Source organism: Spermophilus citellus, assembly GCF_964194105.1.
Source record: "Spermophilus citellus genome assembly, contig: SCAFFOLD_217, whole genome shotgun sequence".
NCBI lineage: Eukaryota > Metazoa > Chordata > Mammalia > Rodentia > Sciuridae > Spermophilus > Spermophilus citellus.
In genome coordinates, this window is record NW_027672999.1 from 338,335 (window position 1) to 365,106 (window position 26,772).

Below are 26,772 nucleotides of genomic sequence, written 5' to 3' on the forward strand. Positions count from 1 at the left end.
CAATTTAGCAAGGCCTTTATCAACTTACAGACCCTATCTCAAATTAAAAAATAAGGTTGGGGTACATATGTAGCTTGGTGGTAAATAACCCTTGGTTTCAATCCGGGTGGGGTGGGTGGGTTGGGGAAACAAAGTAAACTATTTGAAAATTTTGTTAAAAACTTTGTCGTCGTCTTCTTCTTCTTGGTGGGTGGGTTGGGGAAACAAAGTAAACTATTTGAAAATTTTACCACTGAATCAGCTCCCCACACCTTTTTAGTATTTTATTTTAGAGACAGGGTCTTGCTGAGTGGCTCAGAATCTCTCTTAAGTGCTGAGGCTGGTTTTGAATTCGTGATGCTTCTGCCTCAGCTTCCTGAGCTGCTGGGATTACAAGCCTATGCCACCAGGCCTGGCTATGTTCTGTGCTTTTAAAAACAGTTTTTGCAAAAAGTTTTTAAAATAGAATCTGAAAAAATAAACTTTAGACAAATTCACTTTAGCATAACTTTATTTTTTGATTTACTTGACAGATGTTTACTGAGCACTTATTATATGCAAGATGCTATTGTGGATGTTGATGATACAGTAGAAAAGTTTCACTAAACCACGCCCTTATTTCCTGGGGTTTCTAGTCTAATTGGAGAAGGAAATAAGTTTAATATATTATAAGACAGTAATGCTATGGCATTATGGAGCAAACTAAGGAAAGTAAGATGGGAGAGAAATGCTAGATTGTAATATTTTGGATTTTATGTGGGGTGGTCAAGAAGAGCTTTGCTGACAAGATGACATGTAAACAAATATAAGATTGTAAAGGTGTGAGCAATCTGAGAATTAGGAGAGCTTTCCTATGTGGTGCAGAGATCCTGCAGTGGAAGTCGCCCTTGCATGTTCCAGGAACAGCAGGAGGCCACCGTTTCTGAAGCAGAGTGAACAAGGGTGAGAAGTGTACCTAGGGGGCATCAGAAAGACAACAAGAGACTTGTTGTCTGTATAGGGTCTTGAAGGCCTCCTTCAATTTGACTTTGATTCTTAAGTGATAATGGAGGACATTGGAAAGATTTAGGCTGCAAGGTGACAAGTTTAGAAGGCTGTGATAATGAGAATAGATGGTAGGAGAGCAGGGAAGGAAGCAGGTAGTTGAATTAGGAGACTATAACTGTGATGCAAGCAAGAGATAAAGAAGGTTGGGCCAGAATGACAGCAGGGGAAGTATCGAAGTGGCCAAATTATTGATATTTTAAAAGTAGTACCAGTAGGGTTTGCTGATGGATGATGAACATGATAGAGGATAATCTATTCTATAAAGGATAATCTAAGGTTTCTAGTAGGTTTCAAAGGGTAGATAACAGTTCATTTCAGGACATGTCAGGTTTGATAGTAGCAATTCCAAGGAGGCAGATGAATATATGAGTACAAAATGCAGGAAGAAATTCTGGCCTAAAAATGTCAATTTGTGCAATTTGGGAGTGTTTAACCTATAATTGGTATCTAAAGACATGAAAGTCAGAGTGTTGGTCCATATAGGGTATGGGAGCTCCAAAGTAATGCATCTAGCCTTGAATAAAAGTATTTCATGCTTAATAATATGCCATAGAGAACATAATTTTAATTCTCCCCAATACTTGAAAAATATTGTACCTTAAGGCTATATAATCTTTTCAACTATTTCTGTGGCTTGGTGGTATGTCTGGTCTGACCATAGATTTCTTTAGGCAGTTCAGTTGTTGAAGCCAGGGGGTGTGCTAGTTTATAGCACATGCACTATAACATTGGCAGAAAATGAAGAACAAGTTGCCTGGGCCCTCAAAATGTTTCCTTGCCTTCAGCTTCAATCCCAGGTAAGAGTAATTTCATTTTATCCTCTCTGTAATCTCATGAATCACAGAAAATGAAGTGCAGTGTGTCATATGAGGAAACATGTCAAGTAAAACTTCTGACTCAGATATCATCATAAACAAGAATGTCTCTATTTAGGTCCATTTTAGATACCCCATAAGGAAATTCCTTATTCTGATGACAGTTCTTCCCTGGCTTTTTACTTTGTCATGTCTTAAAATGGCACAGAGTTTGGGTGTAATTTTTGTTACATGTTTATTCTACTTATAGGTGTTGTTCTATTTTACTTGGCACTTTGTTTCCAAAAAGGCTTCCTTCCCCTTTCCAGTCCTATATTTTTGTTATGAAATTCATTAAGAGCATTTTTCTCATGTCAAATCATAGCCCATACTGACTTTACTGAGGGGTATCAAAAGAGCAACCAAGAGAGAAAAAAAAAGTCATTCAGTATTATTGCTTCTTTATAATTTATTATATGAAAAATGTTAATTTTTAAATGTTCAGAGGTTTAGAGATCATAAAGCTGATTTTTATCTATTGCTTTATTGATAATAGTATTCCATTTATTGAGTGGTCACTTTATGCAAGACACAATGCTACCTCTATGAAGTTTCAGAACTAAGTAAATGGGACAGAGCTGCATGCAGTTTTATGGTTCTGTGAAGTTTAGACTTTTTGTAATTTCATGGTAATTGATAAGCATGTAGGACATGTTGGGTACTCTTGCATCAGATGACTATGTGTTATTACTTTCCCACATACTATATACAGAAAACAAAATTTACGTTTCATAAAAGTGAAAGGCATTTATTCACTTTTCTGTTCTTGGAAGATGTGGTAGGTACAACTTGATTTATCTTCTACCTTAAATTGTATCAGTCCTGCTTACTAATTACAGGGCATTTGTCCATATTTATTTGCTCCCAACAGGAACCACAGATTGGAGGAGAAGGAATGGTGGGAGCTGGCCTATCACTTGAACAATTGAAACAGCTGCAGCGATTTGATCCATCTGTTGTGCCATTATCGGATACGGACATTGATTCTCTCAGAGATGCCAGAATAGAAGACATGATTTGGCTGGCAAATAAGGATTGTATAGGATTTTTTATTGCAAAATTTCAAAAGTGCAAAAGCACATTGGAAAAGGAACCACCGAAATGAAAATTCCAAACATTTGCTGCTGTTGGGTATTTTTTTTCCCCCTTACATTGTTGTCAAGCCAACTGAATGATGTCCTGGTAGCTATGGTAACAGACAAAGCTGCCAGCAGTTTAACCAGAGATCTGAGAAAGAAAAAGTATGTGTGTTGGGGGAGGGGAGGCTGAAATTATATTATTGAGTTTATGAAATAATTTTTTCTCTGTATATTCAGTAGAATATAAATAAAAGGAGCTATGGATATCTGGAACATTTTCATGTAGGGTCTTAATTTATAAAGAATACTAGTTATATTTAGTATGAAAAAAGTGGATCAAACCAGTGGAATAAAATTAGCGATATTTAATGTGGTTATTTAAAAAGTTGTTTTCTGTTCCCAGGATCCTAACTAGTTGTTTCCTTAAGAATTCAGGGCCTGGGACATACAACATTTACCGTGTGCCAAGAACCAAGGGAAGTATTTTATCTTACTTTTTCTGCTTATTATTTGGTAAATCCTCTTTTAAATGAAGTTTGGCCTTTTCTAAATGATAGTTTTTAAACAAAAAAGTAAAATGAGTGTTTTCTTTGTGGGTAAAATAAATGAGAACATTTCACATTCTGGGTACCTTTATCATCTGTTGGACCACATTGTACAAGTTTTTAGAAAGTGCTTGGTAAGAATGAGAAAACCAGCTTCTGACAACTGGTTGTCACAGCTGGATCTTGTTCTACTGAACATAACCAGTTTCACAGGAAACAGTCTCAGACAACTATATTTCTGACTGATCAAGACAAAAAAAGACCACTTCCTATAAAACTTGAATTCATGCAAAAAACAAGATCACCATTCAAACTGCATAAATGACCAAACATAGTTCTGTGGTGGCCAGTGCATCTACTTCTTAAAAAAAAAAAAGGCTTGCTTCATTCTACCCAGGTGTTTCTGTGTGTGTTTTGGGGGATAGGGTGCTGGGGATTGAACCCAGGGCCTGGTGCATGCAGGGCAAGCACTAAACTCTAAAAATACTCAAGACCCAACCAGAGTTTTAAGGTTGTCTTATGTGTTAAATACATCAGACTATTTTGTTAGCTTTCATTCAAATCACTCAAATGTTACTGGGCCTTGGGTATAAGAAAGGAACTACTGGAAACAATTCCCTAATATTTGATTCTTTTTTTCCCCTCATCAGTTCCTTTAGGAATTTCTCAAAACTACTTATTGTATCCATAATGATTGCAAGGTCTCTTGGATCAGGTAGGTAAGGTCTCTCCCTTGAACAAATCTTTCTTGGTCACACTCTTCTGAGTTCTTTGTGTATACCTCTGGTACCCATATCTTTTGCTCTCAAGGCACCTAATACTTTTGTTTACCGCCATGTCCTGAGCCCCACTCCCATGCTTAGGAAACATGTTGGAAATGGAGACCCTTTTATATTTTTAATTGAGTCATAGCTTCAGAGTAGATGGTTAATAGATGTTTACTGAGAAACAACTTATTTCAAGCTTTACAGGATTCAAATATGTGACCCCTGCACACTCCTCATTTGGCCTTCTGTCTAGTAAATGTTATTTGAAAAAACATTATTACTTGTGGTACTTCTGTAACAGGACTCCACGTGCTCCCTCACATTTTAAATATTTCCTTTCATGCTGTCTGAAAAGCCTCAGCTGGGATGGATATGGTAGAAGAGCAGTGTAGCAAACTTGTATGAACTTTGGATCAATACCAGTAACTATCAAAATATAACTAATACCAGTGAAATAGAATTGGTATTTGCATATTTAAAGCAGTGAGAACAAATAATATTTTGAAAGTTTTCCTTTAACCTCGGTGGTTTTCAGTGGGTGTTTTTTCATCAAATAATTGCAAATTGGAAAATATAACTGTTCAATTTTAAGGAACACAAAAATGTAAGGAAAATCAGAAATGTATCTTTTAATATATTTTTTAAAATACTTGAATTCAACAGTATATTACTTTAAATCCTATCATTTTACTTTAAATCACAAAATGAAGTACAAATAGTTAAAAATAAACTTTGGCAGAAATTAAAGTGTTTTCTCTAGCAATGCGACTCCTGTTTTAATAAGAGCAGAGCATCTAAGACTAGTAGCAATACATCACTGAGCAAAAGAAAAAGGATGATAAATGAAATACATCATGAAGATGGATCTTCTTCTTAAAACGTAATCCCCAAATCATTGCACATATTAAGGCAGGAAGAAGATCACTCTGCTATAGCTCATACCTTAACAAATCCTTTACGTACTTTTATTATTATTATTATTTTAATCCAGGATAAAGGAACATCAAGTAGTTAGCAGTGCTCCTAAGGAAGATGCTCCACAATGGGAATTGTTGTTGAATATGTAACAAGTTCTTAACTACAAAGATCATTCCTAAAATTGGCAATTAATACTACTACTAATTAACAGTGCAGAAGCCAGCTCTTTATTTGTTTTATATGAACGACTTTAAACCAGGTTTTTTGAACAGTTCAGTGTAGCTGACAGTGCATGTTTAACAGGAATGCATAGCAGACCATGTTAAAATGTGGCATTGTCCCAAAGTACAGTATGACTAAGACATCCTACATTTAGCAGCACCTTTTTGTAACAGTAACTTAAATAAGCAGTAGAGAAAAGCATAGGAAAAAATTGAAATGGGTATGACAAAAACCAGTAAAGAACATTTCCAGCATTTTCTAGGTTGACTACAAAAATCATGATTGTATAAATGTATAGGTTAAGATTAAGCCTCTGCTGTGTGAAGACTAATTTTACATTCCACAAGTCAGTAAATATCCCATTGTTCTTGTGATTATTTCTTCATTTATAGATGTACTACACACATTTATGCATATGCCCACTATACAGTTTTCACATAAATGCTGTATCAGATTCTTCAATATATTTATTTAAGGAATACTCTAATTTATACTAATGTGTTCCACGGTCAAGTGAGAAACTAAGAATCAGGGACAAAATTAAAAAGATGAAATCTATTAGCACTATTGATAGCAGCAGGAAAGGTAAATGCCAGTTATACTTCAAGAATTTAAGAATTCCAAAGTTGTTAATTGGGATGAACTAACATGTAAGAAAGGAATGGATTGGTAATTAATATCTTAGTGTGTGTTTTAAAAGAAATTTAAATTGGAATATATTTTTTTAATCATGTAAAGTTATGTCAAAACTAATGACTTTATATTCTGTAAGTTTTTATAAGCAGTACAGAAGACTAATTCTGAAATTTTTCACTTAGCTGATAAAACTCCAGTATTCTTGGGTGTAGGGGAAATAATGCCCAAGAATATTTGGCAAGAACTTGGAATAATTAGGAAAGCAAAATAAATTACTATAATTATTATTGTTAAATAAATTAATGTACAGATCTATAGATAGGCATTTTCCTGGGACAAGCTTCAAGTGCTAGGTATTTGCACACCTAATACTGTCTTAACACTTGAGAGACAGAATGTTTTAGCATTAGCAAAATAGCATTGGAAGCTCCTATAGCAGTATAATTGAGGCATGGAGATAGTGTCTTCTAGATTCCCCTTCAGAGTAGATGTATGAAAATATTAACATTTCATTCACTTCAAGTCACCCCATTTTGCCCTGATAACTTCTGAAGAGCAGAAACTTTGGTTGTAAGAAGCACTTCTGGGTTCTGACAGACAGTAAAACTATTCAAGTTGGTGGTGGGAGGAATGGTAGGTAACTAGGAGATAAACAAAAAGATTAAAAGGCAAGGTTAGAAAATGAAGTGGGAGAAGTTATAAAAAATTATTTTCCTATGAAATACTTCCACAAGCTATGTAAACGTTTCTTACTAAAACAAATACTCTAACACACAAAGATTGTATATTTCCAGTGAAACACTCACAGTAAAAGTTGCCTGTATTTTTACTCTCTAGGAGCAAAAATAAGGAGCCAGCAGATGAATGCTTTCCTAGTTACCTTTGGCAGCAAGCTTCCTCACCTTCCCTGACTTCTCAATGGATTATTAAAGCAACATATAGCACGATTAAGTACAAAGCCAGGTGAGAATTCTAGATAGCAGACTTTATAGTTTCTTCATTAGTCTTCAGCATCTCAAACATCTCAGTCACTCGTGCACATTCTTACGTACAGACACATGCACACAGCAGGTTCCGGCTCATATACTCCAGTGCCGTGACTAGCTCCTAAGTATGTGTTTGTCACAATCTGGGTGAACTGTATGGAGTAGAACAATCTCTGGAGTTTGGTTATATTTACCATAATTTATGATTAAAATTATAAACTTACAAGGATGGTAGAACATTCAGAAATCAAACCTTTTTAAGTCAAGCAATCACACATATTTACATTATATACAGACTTTTTTTTAGAATGGGGAGAGGTGTCTAGACAACATTATATATAATAAGGTGTTTGCAGAAATAACATTTACAAACTGTCTATACAGTACACAGTACTAGTACATAGAAAATAGAATCTAACTTTATGATCCCCTTTGTATAAGGCAAGACTGAATCTATCCCCAAATTTAGTCAGCCAGAGGTACAAGCAAGAAACAGTGGTCCATGAATGAATGAATATGCCCATCAGGTATCTGGGTGTTAAAAATCTGGAGAACCAAGAAATTCCACTTTTTAATCTGTGCTGAATCTGGCTTGCTGGATGTACATCAACTACATTTCTTAAAACACCAACGTTGTCTGGACGGCAAAAGATTTTGTTCATGTGGCAGCTACCTCAAACAGGTTTTGAAGAGTCTAGCATACAACCAGAGAACTGCTGTACCAGGCCAGTTTATATAGCACTTCCAAAATAAAATAATGGATATTAATACTCTATTTCATGCTATTGCTATTTAAGCAACAGCAATACAAAATATACAAGACAGATCACATGTGATTGCAATGTAGACCCCAAAGATTGTTTGAGGGGACTTGAGGGAGGGGGAGACAAAGGGCAAAAGTCATTGGCGGATGTAAACATCCCTATTCCACTCCCCGGCATCATTCCGCTTTTTGGATATTACTTCTCCATCCTTGTCACAGTAGCGATCCTTGGATTTATGATGGCTTCGTTGTTTGTTGCACTCATTGTGGTCCTGCTCTCGGTCTGTGTCCCTCGACCGGTGCCAAGACTCCCTATGTCTGTGGTCACTGCTCCCATGGGTCTCATCTCTGTGGTTATGGTCACGATGTGGGGCATAGTGGTCCACATGTTCATGGGAATAATCTTCCTTTGGCTCCACATAGGCAGAGTCTCGACTCTCCTGGGTTTCAGAGTCAAAAGTCTCTTGCCTGGAGAGCCCTTGACTCGTACCACTGCGATGATTATGGTGTGTGGCAGAGGAGGAGGAGTGATGCTGGGATTTCTTGACTGGTTCCAAACAAGGTTCTTCTTCAGCTTGGGAAGCAGAACGGGCAGGAGCTGAGCGATCAGTCCTCTGATCACCTTGAGAACCCTGGCAGTAAAGGGAACATGCAGACATTAACCAAGGTGAGTGTGTAAAGAACTAAGATGCAAGGCCATTCAGGTGTAGTTCTTTTTACGTATCTGAAATGTTTGACCTAGGTATTAATTCCTTTGATAATATAGTTACAAACCTTATTAGTGACACTAAGCTGGACTTTGTTGTGTGTGGAAAAGCACACATACTTTTTTTTATTTTAATGACTAAATGAAGGAGGGAGAAAGTTTTTATATATTGTAGTTCCAGTGCAGGTCTGAGGTTTTTCTATATGTGGGTATACACATAACTGCCTCTGTTGGAGTACATGTGAGTGGATTAATAAAAAATTATGAAGTGCTCAAATGGGACATGCCTGCACAAATTTCCGAGGGGGGGGGCAGGGAAGATATGTTCACTTGCCCTTATCATTCCAAGTCCACTGAGACAAGAGCAATTAAGGAACTTGCCCAGGGTTGTCCAGGTGGTCTTTTAGGATCATGCAGTTAGTTTTAAAGTCTATGGATGTTGTGTTCATAGTGCTTCTCTTCAGGTACACAACTTGGTGAACCTGAGTATCCAAGTGACTCACACTTCTTGTCTTAGTTAGGATAGCATTAGTATACCACGGCAGTGGTGTCACCTTGGGCATCCCACTTTCTTTATACAAGATAACTCCCCTTACCTGTGAGTTAGAGGCTAGGGTGGGGCTCAGAGTTGAAGTGGCTAAGGTACGGCTAAGGAGAGGGTTGGGGAGGTTGCTGCTGGGAGGATGAGTGGCCTTCCAATAGGCCTCCAGATAGTCAGCAAGGTGCTCACAAGCATCTTCAAGCTGGTTCTCATCCAGGATCACATCAAACAACTCCTGGGGAGGTAAATATTTAAATAACACACTAACTCAGGACTGAGTTCCCACCACCCTCCACCAACTAAGGAGGAAGAGACTGATAAACCTGTACCACTTGATTTGCTTATGTGTTCTTCTTTTATAAGCTAAGACAGCCAACAGAAATGTGGCATCTCAACTCCTTGTGTAGAACACTAAGTGAACAGGTGTCATAATATTTGGTAAGGGTATAATAGTAGGTTTATCATCAATAATGAAAAACAGTGAACTATGATAGGAGAGATGAGACACAATAAAAATCTGAACAGTATAGGAAGAAGCCTCTTCTTGATACAGTGACTGCAGAAAGGCTTAATTTAGAAGTTAATGAGGTAATATCAGGATGTGAAATTTGACAAAAGCTGCTGAAAGCACTCAAATTGGCATGATTCAAACTTCATAGTAGTTTGTTGTTAATTTTAACAGTGAGGCATGTATTTTCTACAAACATTTTTAAAAACCTTTAATATACTTCAATCAACTTGATAACTTTTATAGCAGCACTTAATGGGGCAGGTAGAAGGGACTAGAAGAACTTTAATAGTTCCAAGGCAAATTATCCACTTAATGGATTAATAATTTGAATCTCCAGCCCAAAGAAATTGTTGGCTCACCATGGACTAACCTTCTGAACCTCGAGCCAAAATAAACTTTACCTTCTTTAAGTTGCTATTTTTCAGGTATTTTGGTACTAAAAACTCCTTGGGCAGTTAAGAGTAGACAACTGGCTCCCTGTGATCAGAAGCGAATGATAAACCAACCCCAAAGAGACCCGTCTTACAAATCAACTATGAGGCTGTAGTCTTGTAGTTGATATTTAAGTGAGTATACCATAAAGATGCACATAGCATTTTGTAAGCCATGATCATTATCTGGCTTATTAATGTGTTCAAAATGTGATCCAGGCAGACAGTTTTTCTTTGGAGAGAATATCACTGTACACAATGAAGATTCTCTTCCCTGACAAGCATTTATTGCCTTTTCAATGAAATTCCAGGTCTGATCTCTTCAACTGGATTCTACCATATACAGACAAAACTTACTGGAGGGCACTGAGCCAGTTTATCTGCTGCTACCATCTGGACATTGAGGTGTTTAGCTTGGGATTTCCCTCGAGATTTTATTAACCTTTGTAAAACCTGTAAAAGAGACAAGTTTTCAACAGAGAAATCTCTTCACTCAGGTAAACTACAAGGTACGTTAGTGACTCCTTTATCTAGGGACCTTTTTATATATAACAAAGATGTTTATAAACAGACTGAGCTATAAAAGACAATCTCTACAAAGTCAGTATGCTAACATAAATCTCACTTGCATCTTTACATACTTGCATAGAGCTTACTGTGTCCTTTCTAGCCTAAGTTTTCAAACTGTTTGCTTCATGACCTCTTCAGGTTTAAAAAAATCAAAACCCCCCAAGAGCTTTTTTATGTGAAATGGAAATATTAATAAAACAGCTACAATTAAAAAATTTTTTGTAGTTGTAGATTGGCAGAGAGACTTTGTTCATTTATATGTGGTGCTAATGATCGAACCCAGTGCCTCACACATACCAGGCTCAGAAGTGCTCTGCCACAGCCCCTAAAACAGCTATAGTTTTTGTCATAGAATACAGTTATTCTGTATGCTTCTACAATGTATCATTTTTGTTGAAATAGGCAAGAAAAATTTAACCTGCTACACAATGTAAATGGAGGAATATTTTAGTTGCACCCTTTTAGATAGCATCAAAGAATATCACCTAAAATTCAACAAGTCGTCTTGCCTTAAAGACTAGTTGACATGTATTATCTGAAACCATATCAATGAACTTCTCTCTCATTAAGTTCCACTGGTATGTTTGTAACATTTACTCATCATTTGGAAAATAATAGTTCACTGAGTTGATCAGATCTATCCAAAACTGTTGACATTTATATTGAATTAAAACATGATACAAATGAGCATATAACACGTAACAAAGGCTGTTGTTCTCCTTAAAGTGATTGGCTTATTGTGCTCAAGAAAATATTGACTACATACAAATGGTATTCCATGGGGGGAAAAATGTAGCTAACTTTGCTTTCCAAATAGAACAGGCTATGCCAAACAGAAAACACGTTTTAGTAAAATCTGGTTATAGAAAATCTAGCAGCAGTGTCCTCATAAATACTTAATTTTATTAAATTGTGGGTCTAGAATCTGTGTAATGAAAATTAACTATAATAGCATGATGGTAATACAATGACTGTTGGTGCTGTTTTACCCATAGTTGCTTTTCATCATTTTTGCAAATATCTTTAAGGTTTACCTCAAGTATCCACTGAAAGTGTCTCAACCCACCAGGGATCTATGGACCACACTTTAAGAATTACTGCTTTAACCCATTACAGTAGTGGTGTTTTGCTTATATCAATCATAAAAATTCCTAATAATATATTTTTCAACCTCCACACCCATCATAAAGGCATAGTCTGTTCTAATTGGAAAGCAAACATAAAACACATTTTAGTAAAATCTGGTTATAGAGCTAAGCTAACAGCAGCAATTCTCCTTACCTTAGGAGACGAAATCTTTACATACACTATGATAGGGGCCAAAGATGTTTTACTGAGTTGAGCTGGATGATTAATAGTATCCGCATCAAGAACTACCAGTTGCAATGTTCTTGCAAGTTCAAAGATCCTTTCGATTTCACTCTGAACTTCCGCTGTAAAAGGGTAAGCAGAGTTCAGTTATTTAAAAATGTCATTTTAAATGGTATATTATTTCTTCAACAGAAAGGTCAGATCAGCCAGTTTGTGTTTATAGGCAGCACAATTTTGATCAGTTATTTTTTGAAAAGAGCTATTTCTTTATAATACCTTTAGAATTTCTAAAATTTGCTTCAGCATAATACTGAGAGCCAAATGTTTTTGCTCTCTGCTGACTCATTTTTCATTCTGTGGAATCATAAAATTATTATATCTTTATTTCTAACCACTTCACCCAAGCAGTCATTGCATGAGCTGATGTACATTTGTGTCCCCTACGATCATGCTGTTGAGATTTTATTAGCAAGCTGAACCACATGAAAGGTACCTATTACAAACTGTCCCCATAACAAGAAACGGTCCTGCAACATTCCTGGTTTATAAGGGCAGTTATCTATTAGAAGAAGCACTCAAAAATCTAAGCTATCACCAAACATCTAAAAATCTACTTGAGTAGCTGGGGATAAAGCTCAGTTGGTAGAGTGCTTGCCTTGCATGCATGAGGCCCTGGATTCGATCCCCAGCACCATAAAACAAACAAAAGACCTACTTGCACTCCAAGAAAATTGCATTCAGCTCATCTACTACTCTATGATCTTTCCAAAGATTCTAAAACCTGTGATGATGAAAATATCCATGCTGCCTAGTATGGTAGCCTAGCTGCAGGGCACTTAAAATATAGCTATTATGAATAAGCAACTGAATTTTTAAAAGTTTGATTTTAATAATTAGCCAGAAGCTGCTAGACTGCATAGGCCTATAAAGTATAACTTGTAGTTTTCACTGCAATTATTGGAAGATCAATTCTATAAGACTCCTTTAAGCCAGCAAACTTGGTTCTATGAATACCTTTGATTCCTCTTATGCATCTGCATTCATACCAGAAGATTCCTAGAAATAATTTTAACTGGCATATTATTCCAGAAAAGCAAGTCATTAATCATCTGGCCTCACAGTGTTATAAATAGAGACCTCTTATTTACCTGAACTTCTTTAAGGAACCAGGGCTCAACATAATAGCTTTAAAATAATATTTGGTGACATACTGCTCACAATAAGGTCTTGCTAAAAGAAAAAAAATACACATTGGACTTCCAAATTAAATAGTTTGTAAGAAACAGATGCATATAAATTATCTCAGTGTAATACAGTTAGGAAAATTTTTACTCTCAGTGCCTTACAGAATAAGTGACAAGGAAAAGATTTATGCAAACCTAAGAGATCTGTGAACTATGATGTATAGATTTAATTTGAATCCTGATTTAGTCAAGTAGTAATTATAATGCACAAATGAAGAAACTCAGCAAATTATGTTTGAGATTTGCTTCTAAATAATCTAGGGATGGTTGTTGATGGAAGAAGAGGCAGGACTATAAATGAAACAGGAATAATGTCTTTTGTTTTGCAGCTACTTGAGAAAAGTGTTCCTGGCATGCTAAATACCACATCCATCATTCTGCTAAAATGTCACTTCCTCAGTGAGGCCTTCACACTATAAAATTATACCTTCCTTCTCAGCTTAACTCTACTCCCTGGCCTGGTACTACTTCAGGACTCATTATCCATTGACTAATGAATGGTCTGTAGGTTTTTGGCCTTATCTCTCCCATGAGACAAAAATCCCTAAGACCAAGAACTTTGTATCCTTCTATGTCTCTGGCACTTAGAATAATGCCTATCACATGGTTGGTTCTCAAGTATTTATTAAATGAATGGACACAAATCTCTACATGGTTCCCTAATACCTTAAGCTCCAAGCTCCTTAATATTTTACCTTTACCTCTTTCTGGTGTCACCTTCCACCTGCCTCTTCTTTCAATGATACACTTCAGCCACAGTGAAACATGGTTTTTTTAAAAATTTTTTTTAGTTGTTGATGGACCTTTATTTCTTTATATGTGATGCTGAGAATTGAACCCAGTGTCTCACACATATTAGGCAAGCCCTCTACCACTGATGTACTTTTTTCTTGACTAAAGTACCATGCATGCTTCAAGTCTCAGCTCAGACCAGCTTCTTAGAAAACCTTCCCTTATGGTTTTTGTCCTCTACTCTATTGAGCTCTTATGTTTTTCTTATTGCCATTAAGCTCTTAGGAGGAAGGGCTTTATCTAATTCATCTTTTTATTTGACTCTTCAACATTGTATTGAGTTAGATACCATTTAAAAATAATGTGTACACAATAGTTTTAGAGAGCGATGACAATCTAAATGCATCTCATTAATTCAATAGTAAGTCTAATTAGTTAACTATCAGTTGAATCTATGAAATGATCATTTTATAACAATTCCTGTGAGCACTCAATATTGAGAGTAGTTGTCAGATAAGGACTCATCAGTGAAGAATTGTTTGGTAAGGGATAAAACAGTTTTATAAAGTACCATAACTAACCTTTGATTTCTAGTAGTTTTTCTACTTACATAATCTTACATCAGACTAAACTAAAAACTTCTCTGTTAAAAGCTAGCATCTCAAAGAATTTATTTAATATATAAATGAAAAAGAACTAAAGGTTAAGTATCACACAACCCTTGGAAAATTTACTTTATAAAAATATAAACCCAACAATCTAGTAAGTTAAATGTGTAACAGTGATTAAGCACATATTTCAAAGAGAAGAAATAGTTGGGAAAGGTCTGAATTTAATCAGTATAGGTTAATAAGCAATTTTCAGAACTACTCTGTGAACAAATTAACCAAGACCCTATACTATTTTCACAAATAAAACAGATATTGGTATCAATGGAGAATAGCCCTGAATTTACTTCCTCATTCTCATCATGTATACAAATTACATTATTCTGAATATGATTTCATTATTGATAATTCAAATTCTCAGCTCCTATTAGTGAAAACAAACCACAACCAAAACATCAGTACTGATAGCATGTGGAATTTTTAACTTGAAACTGTAACAAATCTTCCCACACAATAAAATGAAGATTGTACCACTAGCTACTGACAACACATGCCCCTTTGTTTGTGCAGTACGTGGAAGCATCATCTGGCTAGATCTCTTCATTGTCATTCTTAGGAGAGCAATGTCCACATAGCTTCAGCTCATCAGTATTGCAGACTTACCTAAGCTTGATCTTGTGTTGGATCTTTCTATTATTGCATGCTTACTGGGATTGTTTAATACTGAGCGTTTGGCAAGGGAGATGTCAGCAGTGACCCTTGTGATAGATATCCTGTTGGAGAAAAAAGTAACAAAAGACCCTAAGGTTGTTAATCTTATAAAAGGGAATTGAACTATATGCCCAAAATTCATCCCAAGAATGAAATATATATAATGACCATATTTTCCAACCACATGTTAGGATACTTCATTGTACTTTTTTGCTTATCCTGTACTTGCCTTACTTAGCATTTATTGGTTGTATACAAGTGCCATATATGTACTAAGCACTTTACATGAATTTTCTGATTAAATTATTCCAAAAACTTTTAGGAGAGAAGTTTAGTGGGTATTTACTAAATATACAGATTTAAACCCAGACTTCTGAGCCCTATATTCTTAGGCCCTGCAGAATATATAATCATGAAAAATAAGATCAAGGCAAATCTGATCTTCCTTCTAGTGGCAGAGATGAAGAATAAAGCAATGAAAGATTATGATGATTATTGTGAAGAGAATATATAAGGTATTGTTATATTGAGTGAATTGAGTGGGTTCATTTTAGATAGGGTAGAAATGAGCAAAAAGATCTGGAAGTGGAAATAGTAAAAGATATATTCCAAAAAAGTATTCAATGAGTGTTCAAGTTGGAAGGAGAAAAAACTATGAAACAAAATTGAATGCTGACAATATCTTTGAAGAGGATGGTGAAGTTAGGACTGATTTAAAAATCACTTTTGCACCACTAGCTACTGACAGGCCCAATTTAAAAATCTGCTTCAGAATTAGAGCTCGCCACAAAAAGTGGCCAGGTGAGAATTCTTTTCCTATCTTGTATGAGACCACAAATTATCTGTAGGCAGAAAGAGTGCCATTTATCAGTGAATTTTGGTAGCCAGGCTTATGTTTATATCCTCGAGGTGTAAGAAAGGAAGATTGGGGGAAACTGCCAAATAATTAAGGCATAAAGTTGTGAGCTGGGGTTATGGCTCAGAGGTAGAGCACTTGCCTAGCATGTGTGAGGTGCTGTGTTTGAGTCTCAGCACCGCATATAAATAAACAAATATTTAAAGGCCTGTTAAAAACTTTAAAAAAACATATATATAGGCATAAAGATAATGTATATTGGATATCTTCTATGTAAATTATCCATCAAGATTGTCCTATAGGTGAGCATAACATCGGCAAACTCCACTACCAGCACAGAACTTCCAATTAATTAATTTGAGCACAGCAGTGTTTACTAGGCATCTTAGGAAAACATTTTACATTAGGGGCCACAACAAATAGAAAGGTCATCCATTAATAAGGAATTATTATCTATGAAACTGGAATAAAGTTGTTTAAAAACAAAATAAGATGTTTTAGAAATTAAAAGTGACAGTAGGAAGCAAAATTTAAAAGAAAGATAAGGGGATCTTTAACAAAAAAGCCAAAGAGATAAATAGAAGAAAGTGAAGAAAATTAGAATTGCCCAGGAAGTTCAAATTCCACAGATTAGGAGTTAAGAGAGAATAGGTAAAAGAAAATAATTCCAGAATTAACAGTCTGATTTTTCAAATTGAAAGCATCTAGTGTAGTGATTAAAAGATATACACTAAAATTTATAAATTTCATAATATTTATGGGACAAAGAGAAAACTAAAAGTTTCCAGAAGAAAAACAGGACAGGAGTTGAAGTGCTTTGTATTTCTTAAGAACAACAATGGAAACCAGAAGTTAATGGAGCAAAGGCTTTCAAAATTCTGAAGGAAAGCTATTCTAGTCAGAAAGCCCTGACCATTTAAGTCAACAGTTAAATGGGAAGGTTGATTATATACATTTTTAGGGATGGGGTTGTGGCTCAGTGGTAGAGTGCTCTCTTCGTATGTGCGAAGTGCTAAGTTCAATACTCAGCACCACATAAAAATAAATAAATAGAATAAAAGTACTGTGTCCAACTACAACTAAATAAATAGACATATTTTTAAAAAGATTTTTTTTTGACATTTTGGGTATACAGTTTCATGAGTTTTTACCAATTCATAGAATTCTTCACCCACCAGTGCATTCATGACACAGAATTATCTCATGACTCCACCATTCCCTTATGCTGCCCCTCTGTAGAGAATCCTTCCTCCTGTTCCACTCTGGCAACCATAAAACTAGTAACTGTCTCCATATGGTTTTGACTTTTCCAGAATATCATATAAATAGAAACATATATTTAACTTTTCAAGTTGAGCTTCTTTACCTAACAGATTTGAGATTCATCTTCATTGTTGTAAGTCTGCTTGATTTTTAAAATTTTTGTGCTTTGATGAAAATTTGAGCATTAAAAAGCACAACTAAGCCTGGGATTGTAGCTCAGCGGTACAGTATGTACCTAGTGTGTGTGAGGTTTAAGTCCTAGCACCACAAGAACAAGAAAAACAAAAACCCAATAATAAACCCATAAATTTAAAAAATAATTTATTATTTCAGAATGCATTCACAAGTGAAATCAGGCTAGAGGTAGGAAGAACCAGTGCTCAATGATTACTTTAAAATTCCTATTTACTTGGGGATTGGTGTGGAATGTAAAGGGAATTTTCAGCTGTATGCATGTAATAGGACTCCTTTATTTTAAACACCTGCATAGTGCAAAGATAGTCATTACTTTCATCCATATTTATGGAGTACCAATTATGTGTCGATCATTGTTCTAGGTGCTGTTATGGAACTTACATTCTTACAGAAGAGGCAGAGAATGGAGAGAAGCAAACAGATACCTGATGTCGGGTCATGATAAGTGCCGCTGGAAATGCAGAATAGTGAGGATGAAGATGGGAATGCTGTGAAAGTTTTAATTAAATGTTCAGAGATGATCTTTCAGGTAAGGGGACATTTGTTGGAGACCTGAGGGAGGGAGGGAGTGACCTGGTATATTATTATGGGATGGGGATTCCTAACAGAAATAAGAGTGAGTACCTAAAGTATTAGGCACTTGATTATTACAGCTGTTTGAGACCTGAGCACTGCTGATGACCAGAGCTCTAGTTATATGCCTTGAAAGAGCTCTGCAAACTTATGGGGAGCAGCTGCCCTGTGATGGTGACATCCTGGGGAAACATGACACTGCTCAGCTAGGCTTCTATTGACCTGCTTATGTGGTTATCTGCATATGCTACATGAGACAGGCCACTATCTGAGTTCTTAACAGTCATGATTTGGGCATTGTCTGCCAAGCAGCAGACCTTGAAGATCTAAATAGCAAAATTCATAGGAACAAATCATTTTAGAGCAGTGAGTCTCAATTCTCATGGTATGTCAGAATCACTATATATACTTCTACAGTTAGAAATCTCACAACCTGTCCCCAGAGATTTGATATTAAATAGACAAAAGTGGCAAAAGGCCCCTTGAGTTTTCTTAATGTGATTCTGATAGGTATCCAAACCTGTTTTGAAGATGTTTACTTACACCAGAAAAAAGTGATACAGTGTTTCCCAGGATTATTGATTTCCAATAAGGTTTACTCACACAAGATTCTGGCACTGGTATACAGTATCTTTATAGCAATTCAGTACACATTCCTAACACTTCAGTACTGATATCTGACATTTTAAAAGTCACTGGTGGAGAAAACAATTTGTCCCAAATGGTAGCTTTCCTTATTGTTCATGATTTTGTTAATTTACCTTTCATTGTCCTACAAGGTGAATCTGGAGATTATTTTGTTGGCATGACACAGTTGGTTAGGGGCTATTCTATTGTACACAACAAAAAGAGGATGATTTATCATGTCTTTTTTGACCTGACACACAAAACACTAATAACTGGAAGAGTGATTCCAACAATTCTCCAGAGCTGTTAAATTAACTAGGTTTATTAACAAATTAAATTAACTAGGTTTCAGAACAGAAAAAGAATTCCCAAATACCTAGAACCTTTATTTTCTCTCTTGTGGGCCTAAAGGAATAATCCATTTTTTCCCTTTTACAATATAATGGATACACATATAGCTGGCACCTTCTGATGATTTTCTACTTTCTACTGTTGTCTTGCCTTGCCAAAAACATTATATCTTTTGAAATTATACCTATGGACTTTTGTTACTTCCTTTGTGGATCTTTAATTGGTAGTGAACTCCAGCTCTATGACTCAAGATGGCCCAAGGCAGGTCCATTAGTAAAGCCATATGGAAGTTACTTCTGGTGAGAATCAGTAGATGATCCAACATTCAGATATTTTGTTTCCTAAATGAAATCAATCTGAATGATACCATAGAACATGGTTCCGAGATACACATCCTGACTGGAATTCACCTTCCAATCCAAATCATAGTAAGGGTTACTTAGAAGTGGTAAGTCAATAAATTCCATTCCATTTTAGGAGAGGGCAGTGAGTTAACATATTCATGACAGTACAGTTTCTATTTTAGCAGAATATTTTAGGTGTGCATGTTCATGTAGACAATTCCAAATTGTGAAAAATGACAGAACTGAGAATAAAGAAATAATTGGGCAGATTAGATGTATGCCTTTTAAACTTGGCCAGTGCCTGACAGTCCCAGGCCAAACCAAAAGCCATTTCCTGGCACTTACTAAATGGAACAATAAACATCTAATTAGTATTGATGTAGGTAGAAAAGAATATATATTTTTTTTTTATTTAGAGGAAAACTAGTTTCAATTCCTTTTAGATCTTTGCTTGACGCTTATTAATATCTGTCCAGCCATAAAAATTTCCCTCCCTACTCTTGCCTTTCCTGTCAAAAACCAATATAAGGGCTGAGGATGTAGCTTAAGCACTTTCCTAGCATTGTGAGGCCCTAGCTTTAATCCCTAGCACACCCCTGCCTTAAAGGTCAATGTAAATTAGAATGATAGGAGGAATAAGTATGATCTAGAAAATATTAAGAAATTTATTAGAACACTAAAAACTGTCTTTTGTACTTATATTATTAGGATCAGAGAAAGGAGTGTGGCAAAGAGGCAGCAAATTTATCTTATTTAGAATGGAGAAATATGTACTAGTCCAGCATGTTCCCAAGTCCCCTATAATCTATTCTTAAATTTTGGACTCCTATCATGTCTTTGATATTTCAGGAGCTAACTTAAACTTTACTATGCTACCCATTGATTCAAGGCTGTCTAAGTCAACTTCATGAAATTAAAGCCCTTGTCTGCTTTGACACCTCATAATTCTTGGTACATGGAATATACTCAATAAAGACTTGCTTAGGCTGCAGAGGCATCACAATACCTGATCCCAAATTGTACTACAAAGCTGTAGTAACAAATAGCATGATATTGGCATAAAACTAGATGAGGATCAATGACTAGAATGTGCAGAGAAATCCACAGGGACACAGTCATCTGATCCCTAACAAAGCTGTCAAAAACATACCTTGGAGAAAAGATCACCTTTTAGACAAACAGTGCTGGAGGAACTGATTTCCCTATGAACAAGAATGAAATTAGATTCCATTCTTTTCACCCTGCATAATAACTCAAAGTGGATCAAAGACCTGGGAATTCCACCAGAAACAGTATAACTGCTAGAAGAAAACATAGGGTCAACATTCCAACATATTGGCACAGGTAGTGACTTCCTTAATAAGCTTAAGAATAAAAACCAGAAATAAGTGCGATGGCATCAAATGAAAAATCTTCTGCACAGGAAAGGAAAAGAACATGAAGAGAACCTACAGAATGGGAGAAAATCTTTGAAAGCTTTTCCAAGGGAGGATTAATATCCAGAATATGTAATGAGCTCAACACCAAAAGGCAAATAACTCAATCAAAAATAGACAAAAGAATAAACAGTCACTTCTCAAAAGAAGAAATGCAAATAACTGACAAACATGAAAACATGTTCAACAGCCCTAGCAATGAGGGAAATGCAAATCAAAATTATACTGATATTTCATATCACTCCAGTTAGAATGGCAATGACCAAGAACACAAATAACAACAATTGCTGGTGAGGATGTGGGGGTAAAGATACACTTATATATTGTTGGAGGGGCTGCAAATTAGTGCAACCACTCTGGAAAGCAGTATGGGGATTCCTCAAAAGGCTAGGAATAGAATTCGTGTATGACCCTGCTGTCCCACTATTGGTGTATGTATATCCCAAAACACTAAAATCAGCATACTGTAGTGATATATGCATATCAATGTTTATTGCAGCTCAATTCATAACAGTCAAGTTGTATAACCAAGCCTAGATATCCACAAACAGACTAATGGACAAAGCAAATATGAAACACATACCCCACACCTGGAGTTTTACTCAGTCATAAAGAAGAATGAAATTATGTGATTTGCTAGTAAAAGGAAGGAACTGGGGAATATCGTGCTATAAGTGAAATAACCCAGACTAAAAGTTGAGGGTTGAATTTTATATGTGGAAAGTAGGGAAGGGGTAGCAAAAACAAAAAGAGCTCCCCAAATAGGAAGGAGACTCAATATTGCGTATAGGAAGGGAGGAGGAGAGTATATAGGGAAGTCCTAGGGAATGAAATTCCCAAATTATGCTATGTCCATGTAAAAACATGCTACAATGAGTTTATATATAAGACGAGATCAAGTGGATCAGGGAGAGAAGAGGGAGGAAAAAGGAAGGTATTAGGGAATGAGATTGATGCTTTATAATTATACATAATTTGTTCAATTTAAAAAAATACACAACATTGGCTTTATTGAAGGGAAGGGAAGGGGAGGAAAGGTAATGGATTGAGTCCAAGCTTACTGGTGTGCCATACTAGATACAGCTTCTTGCTTTGTTACTAATCATTCCCTGCATAGGTCCTTGAATACCTCTAGGTGGCTTACTTCACATACAGTACATCATACCCTGCTACCTGCACACTCTACTAGACATGCCCTTCTCCTCTTCCTCCTGGTTCAACTGGTAAGATCGTAGGTCCATTTAAAACCCCATACTATCTGGGGACATCACTAAATCTGTATTAATTGCTCCTATGCTACCTATACCTTGTGCTACACATACTGAGGTGCCCCTTCATCAGTGTACTGTTTTACTGCTAGACGTTTCAACTTATGGTATTCATATGAGTCCTTCATAAAGACAGTAGCTTCAAGATTTCTGCATTTCTTTAGCACAGAGTACACAGCAGACATTGAATCAGCATTAATCCATTCATTGTTCATGTCAAGTAGCATTTTAGGTACCACAGTTCACAAAACTTTAAGAACCCTTATCCTCCTGGAGTTTTTTCTAGTCAGAGAAGGCTGATAACAATATATAGGTAAAATACATAAACAGAGAAGGTAAAGAGTGTGTGTGTACATATGCACATGTTACCAAGGAGAATATTTGAGGAAAAAGTGTTCCTATCAGAGGGAACTACAAAGTGCATATACACTGATGTGGACATGGATCTGAGCTGTCTGGGGACATAGCAGTGAGGAAGTGAGTGGCTGAAGCAGAATGAGCAAGCGGGGGTGTAGTGAAAGATGAAAATAAAGGGTGTGTGCAGGGTTAGATCCCAGAGGTCATACAGGCCACAGAAAGGACTTTGGTTTTCAATCCGAGTGAAAAGTCACGAATGGAAGAATGGTGAGCTCCAGCCCACAGTTAACAGGGACATTCTGGCTGCTGAACTGAGAGCAGACTTTAAGGGAGCATTAAAAAAAAAGCACTAAGACAAATCTAGGGAAAATACGATAGTGTTCAGACCAAAAGGCTAATAGAGAGTAGAAGAGGTATGAGAAGTAGTTAGAGATGGATGTATTTTGAGGATACAGACAACAGCCTTTGGATGGAGGATGTAAAAAAGAACAGTTGAGGATAATTCAGTGATGTGGGGCTGAAGGGTTTGGGGAATGAAAGATGAAAAAGTTATTAAATCAGGTTAGGAAGACGGGGAGGTTTGGGGGGTTTGGAGGTTGAGTTTGAGAATTCCAGTAGACATCTTAGTGGTGATGCTGAATAGGCAGTTTGGTATTTGTGCCTGGAATTCAGAGAAATATCAGCAAAGAATGAAATGATCTTTAAAAGGAGTGAATGTATTTGGAAGAGAGAAAAGTCCAAAGGGTTTAGCCCTGGGCTCTCCAAGATGTCTAGCTGATGAGGAAGAATCGACAAAGGAGTAGCTAGGGCAATAGAAGGAAAACCAGAAATGTGGTTCCAGAAACCAAGCAAACTATTTCAAAGAGGACAAAATGGTCCACCATGTCATCTGTTGCTTGTGGTTAAGTAACATAAGGGGTAAGAATTCACCTCTAGATTTAGCAGTGTGCAGATCACTCTTGATCTTGACTAGTTCTTGTGACAGCATAACTGGAATAGATGTGAGAGAAAAAAGGAGAGCAAGTACAACATACACAAGTCTTTAAATGAGTCTTGCTATAAAGATATGAAGAAAAGACAGTTTGAGGGGAATATGAAGTCAAATATGAGGAGAAAATGCATTTTTTTATGTGTATGGAGTTTCCGTTGGAACAGCAAATACTGATGCAGAGATGGGGAAGGAGTGATAGTTTTTTATCTAGATAGTTTGAATGGGATCTAATGCTAAAGTGATTGTGAGGTGGGTTAGCCATTGCTAGAATGTATCTTAACACTAAGCAGAACATTCTGGTAGATTTACAAGCTGGGATAGGTGTGATGAGACCTACTGGATGTTCTCCTCTATTTGCCCCCATTTTCTCAGTGATATAGGATGCAAGTTCATAAAAAGAGATTGACATTAGAAAGTTTAAGAAGAGATGCTGAAAAGTCTTTGGGAAGAATAGGAAAGTGAATTGAAAGGAATATTTATTTATGATGTCTGGGCAGTGATATGAGAGCTGGTTGATCGTAAACTGAAGGCCATGACCAAGTTCAGCTTATAAATGTAAGTACAGGAACTAGATTTTCCAGGATTGCAGATGTAGAAAAGAAACATGACAAATATTTATTGATTCTGATTCAACTTTGAACAAAACTTATTTCTGTCATCATATAGATATTAGTGGGCAGTTTACCCTTGAGATCATATGCCTGTCCCACCACTGTTTGGTTATCATGAAATCAAAAATCCACAAAGGCCAATATTCTGAAATACTCACCGCCCTTCAAATCTGTGTTTTAAAAAAAATCAAACAATTCTTTTTGCATCATATCTGTGACCTGTGAGAAAGCAATAAATTATGATAAAATATTACTAATTTGATAAAACAATTTTTATAGCCATATCAATGTTTATAGCAGCACAATTCACAATAGCTACATTATGGAACCAACCTAGATGCTCTTCAGTAGATGAATGGACAGGAAAACTTTGGTGTGTGTGTGTGTATACACACACACACACACACTGGAACATTACTCAGCATTAAAAGAGAATAAAATCATGGCATTTGCAGGTAAATAGATGAAGTTGGAGAACATAATGCTAAGTAAAGCAAGCCAATCCCCCAAAACCAAAGGCTGAATGTTTTCTTTGATATGAGCATGCTGACTCATAATGGTGATGGCTGGGCAGCATGGGAGGAATGGAGGAACTTTAGATAGTGCGGAGGGGACATGGGGGTAGGAATAATGGTGGGATGAGTTAGACATCATTCCCCTTAGTACATGTATGAAGACACAAATGGTATGAAAATACTTTGTGTACAGTCAGTAACTTGAAAAATTGTGCTCTACAGGTGTAATATGAAATGAATTGCATTCTGCCATCATGTAACCAATTAGAATAAATAAATAATTTAAGAAAAATAAAATACGAAAAAGGAAAAAAATGAAAAGAACTCTTAAAATTACCTTAACTTTGTATTTGGAAAAAGAAGCATGTGAGGTTACGATATTTTTCTGTTTCTAAGTTCCAATGCAAAGATAATTCAAAAGAGTTCCCCAAACTTATCCTGATACTTTAGTGACAATAAATTAGACTGCAAATGGTTTCAGTTACTCTCCATTTAATATGATTTCCTGGACTGAGGAAACTGTAGCTAGCAGAAATATCCTAAGCAACAACCACGAGAACACACCAAACAACATATACCACAACTTGAAAAAAACAACATGCTTTGCTGCTCTGGGCTCTTTAAGTTCAAACTCCATAGTTTAAAGTGGGAGGTAGAATCACAAAGCAGTTTAACATGAGAAGGTCAAGTGTGCTACCGAGGCAAAGGCTGCTACTCACCTCATAACCCTTCAGAGAGGGGCCCACTAGGACCACTGGCCACATGGAAGGTACAACATCATAAGGAGGAGTGTGCTCTGTCTGCAGAGAGAGAACATGCATTTAGATGTTTCACAGACAGGGGAAACGTAGGATTTTGCATCTAATAAAATAACTTTGCTGAACTCTAATATGAGGCACTGGTTTTCCAGTCATTTAAATTTTTTTCTACTTGCCTCTTTTCTAAATAAACCCAATCAAAGGTTGGTGGGTTTATTTTCCTGAATTTCACGTTACTGAATAGTGCAGAGATTTTCTTGCTCATCTCAAGAAATGCTATTATCATAATAGTTCCAAAAGCATAAAGTGCCACTTTTGAACAAAAAACTAGTTGTAGAACAAACAGAAACATGCCTCATGCAGAATAGGTGCCATAGGCTTGACTGGAAGTTAATATTGCTTTTCAAATGCATTTGAGTTTTTTGAAGAATTGAGATGATCATGGTTAATTACGGAAAAAAGAAAAATTCTATTTTCTTTGTATCTTAGATGTTTGTCTTACCTGCATAAAGCCCAATTTCAAAACATTGTGAATCTCATTACCAAATACTTGAAAATTCTGTTTTGTGAGCATTTAAGTTGGCATGAATGTATATTCCAGTAAACAGTAATTATGAGCACTGTTTCCAGGTTAATAATTAATGCTTTTGGATTTTTAGTTTTTATATGTTGGCATTTAAAAACATAAATGTAAGATTTGTGTCTCAGAAGATGATTAATGTGTAATAACATTCGACAGTGCTTCAGTGCCCTCCAAAGATTAATTATCAACTTGCATATCTAATATACTTCTCAAATGTAGTTTAGTTAGTGTTTCTATTACATAACTAATTCATGTTTTTCTGCAGGAATTTGTTTCTTTTCTGGAAGTGTAGGGGAGGAGATAATTTTTGTTGTAATTTCTAAAACTATCAACATTTTTCAGCTTTCTTCAAATACAGTTTTTTCAAAATAATTATATATTACCTAATTTGATTACATTAAGACTGATTTGTTTGATAGTATTTGTATATTGTATTATTTTAATAACAGAAAATATTAAATTGATCCAGAAATAATCTTTTTAATAAAAAAAGAAATGCAGGAGAGCAATAAATATGGCCTTAGACACTGGGAAAGTTAATATTAATTTTTTCTCTATATAACTCTTTTTTGGTTAAGGAGTACCCTTCTCCACTAAGTATATATATTCATGAAAATATATATACTTAAAGAATTACATGTACCAAAAGAACAATGCTTTTTAAGTATTTTAAGAATTTGGTAAACTAATGTGCAAATGTAATTTTTGTATCAGCCTGTCATTGAAAAACATTTTATTGTTGCTTAAAATTGCTTATTATAAAGTTTCTCACTTTGTTTGAATTTAAGTTGCTTGTGGGAATGATTTAAAAAGCATTTCAAATTCAATAGTTTCTGTCTGAGATTTCACCAATATTTGTAGACAGCATGATCAAGGGGAAGAA

General features: G+C 35.9%; 2 long non-coding RNA genes and 1 pseudogene across 4 annotated transcripts in view; 2 read left to right on the forward strand and 1 right to left on the reverse strand.

Moving 5' to 3' along the window:
* Positions 1 to 4,167: 4,167 nt before the first annotated feature.
* On the forward strand, positions 4,168 to 8,275 carry LOC308640272. The gene is made up of 3 exons (XR_014020208.1): positions 4,168 to 4,219; positions 6,885 to 7,010; positions 8,220 to 8,275. It is a non-coding gene; the product is annotated as an uncharacterized lncRNA (long non-coding RNA).
* LOC308640270 (voltage-dependent L-type calcium channel subunit beta-2-like) overlaps positions 7,748 to 26,772 on the reverse strand; it is a 31,996-nt pseudogene continuing 12,971 nt past the window's right edge. The window contains exons 5-11 of the transcript in view: positions 25,268 to 25,348; positions 24,192 to 24,252; positions 15,114 to 15,223; positions 11,837 to 11,988; positions 10,343 to 10,438; positions 9,099 to 9,278; positions 7,748 to 8,428 (exon numbers count right to left, since the gene is read on the reverse strand). The product of the transcript in view is annotated as a voltage-dependent L-type calcium channel subunit beta-2-like (transcript). The remainder of the gene's footprint in view (positions 8,429 to 9,098; positions 9,279 to 10,342; positions 10,439 to 11,836; positions 11,989 to 15,113; positions 15,224 to 24,191; positions 24,253 to 25,267; positions 25,349 to 26,772) is intronic.
* The window catches only part of LOC308640271, a 31,447-nt gene continuing 13,004 nt past the window's right edge, over positions 8,330 to 26,772 (forward strand). Inside the window, exons 1-3 of one of the 2 annotated variants that reach the window (XR_014020206.1) lie at positions 8,330 to 8,463; positions 10,297 to 10,494; positions 17,838 to 18,004. This is a non-coding gene — a long non-coding RNA (uncharacterized lncRNA). The remainder of the gene's footprint in view (positions 8,464 to 10,296; positions 10,495 to 17,837; positions 18,005 to 26,772) is intronic. The other variant, XR_014020207.1, reaches the window with a different exon arrangement.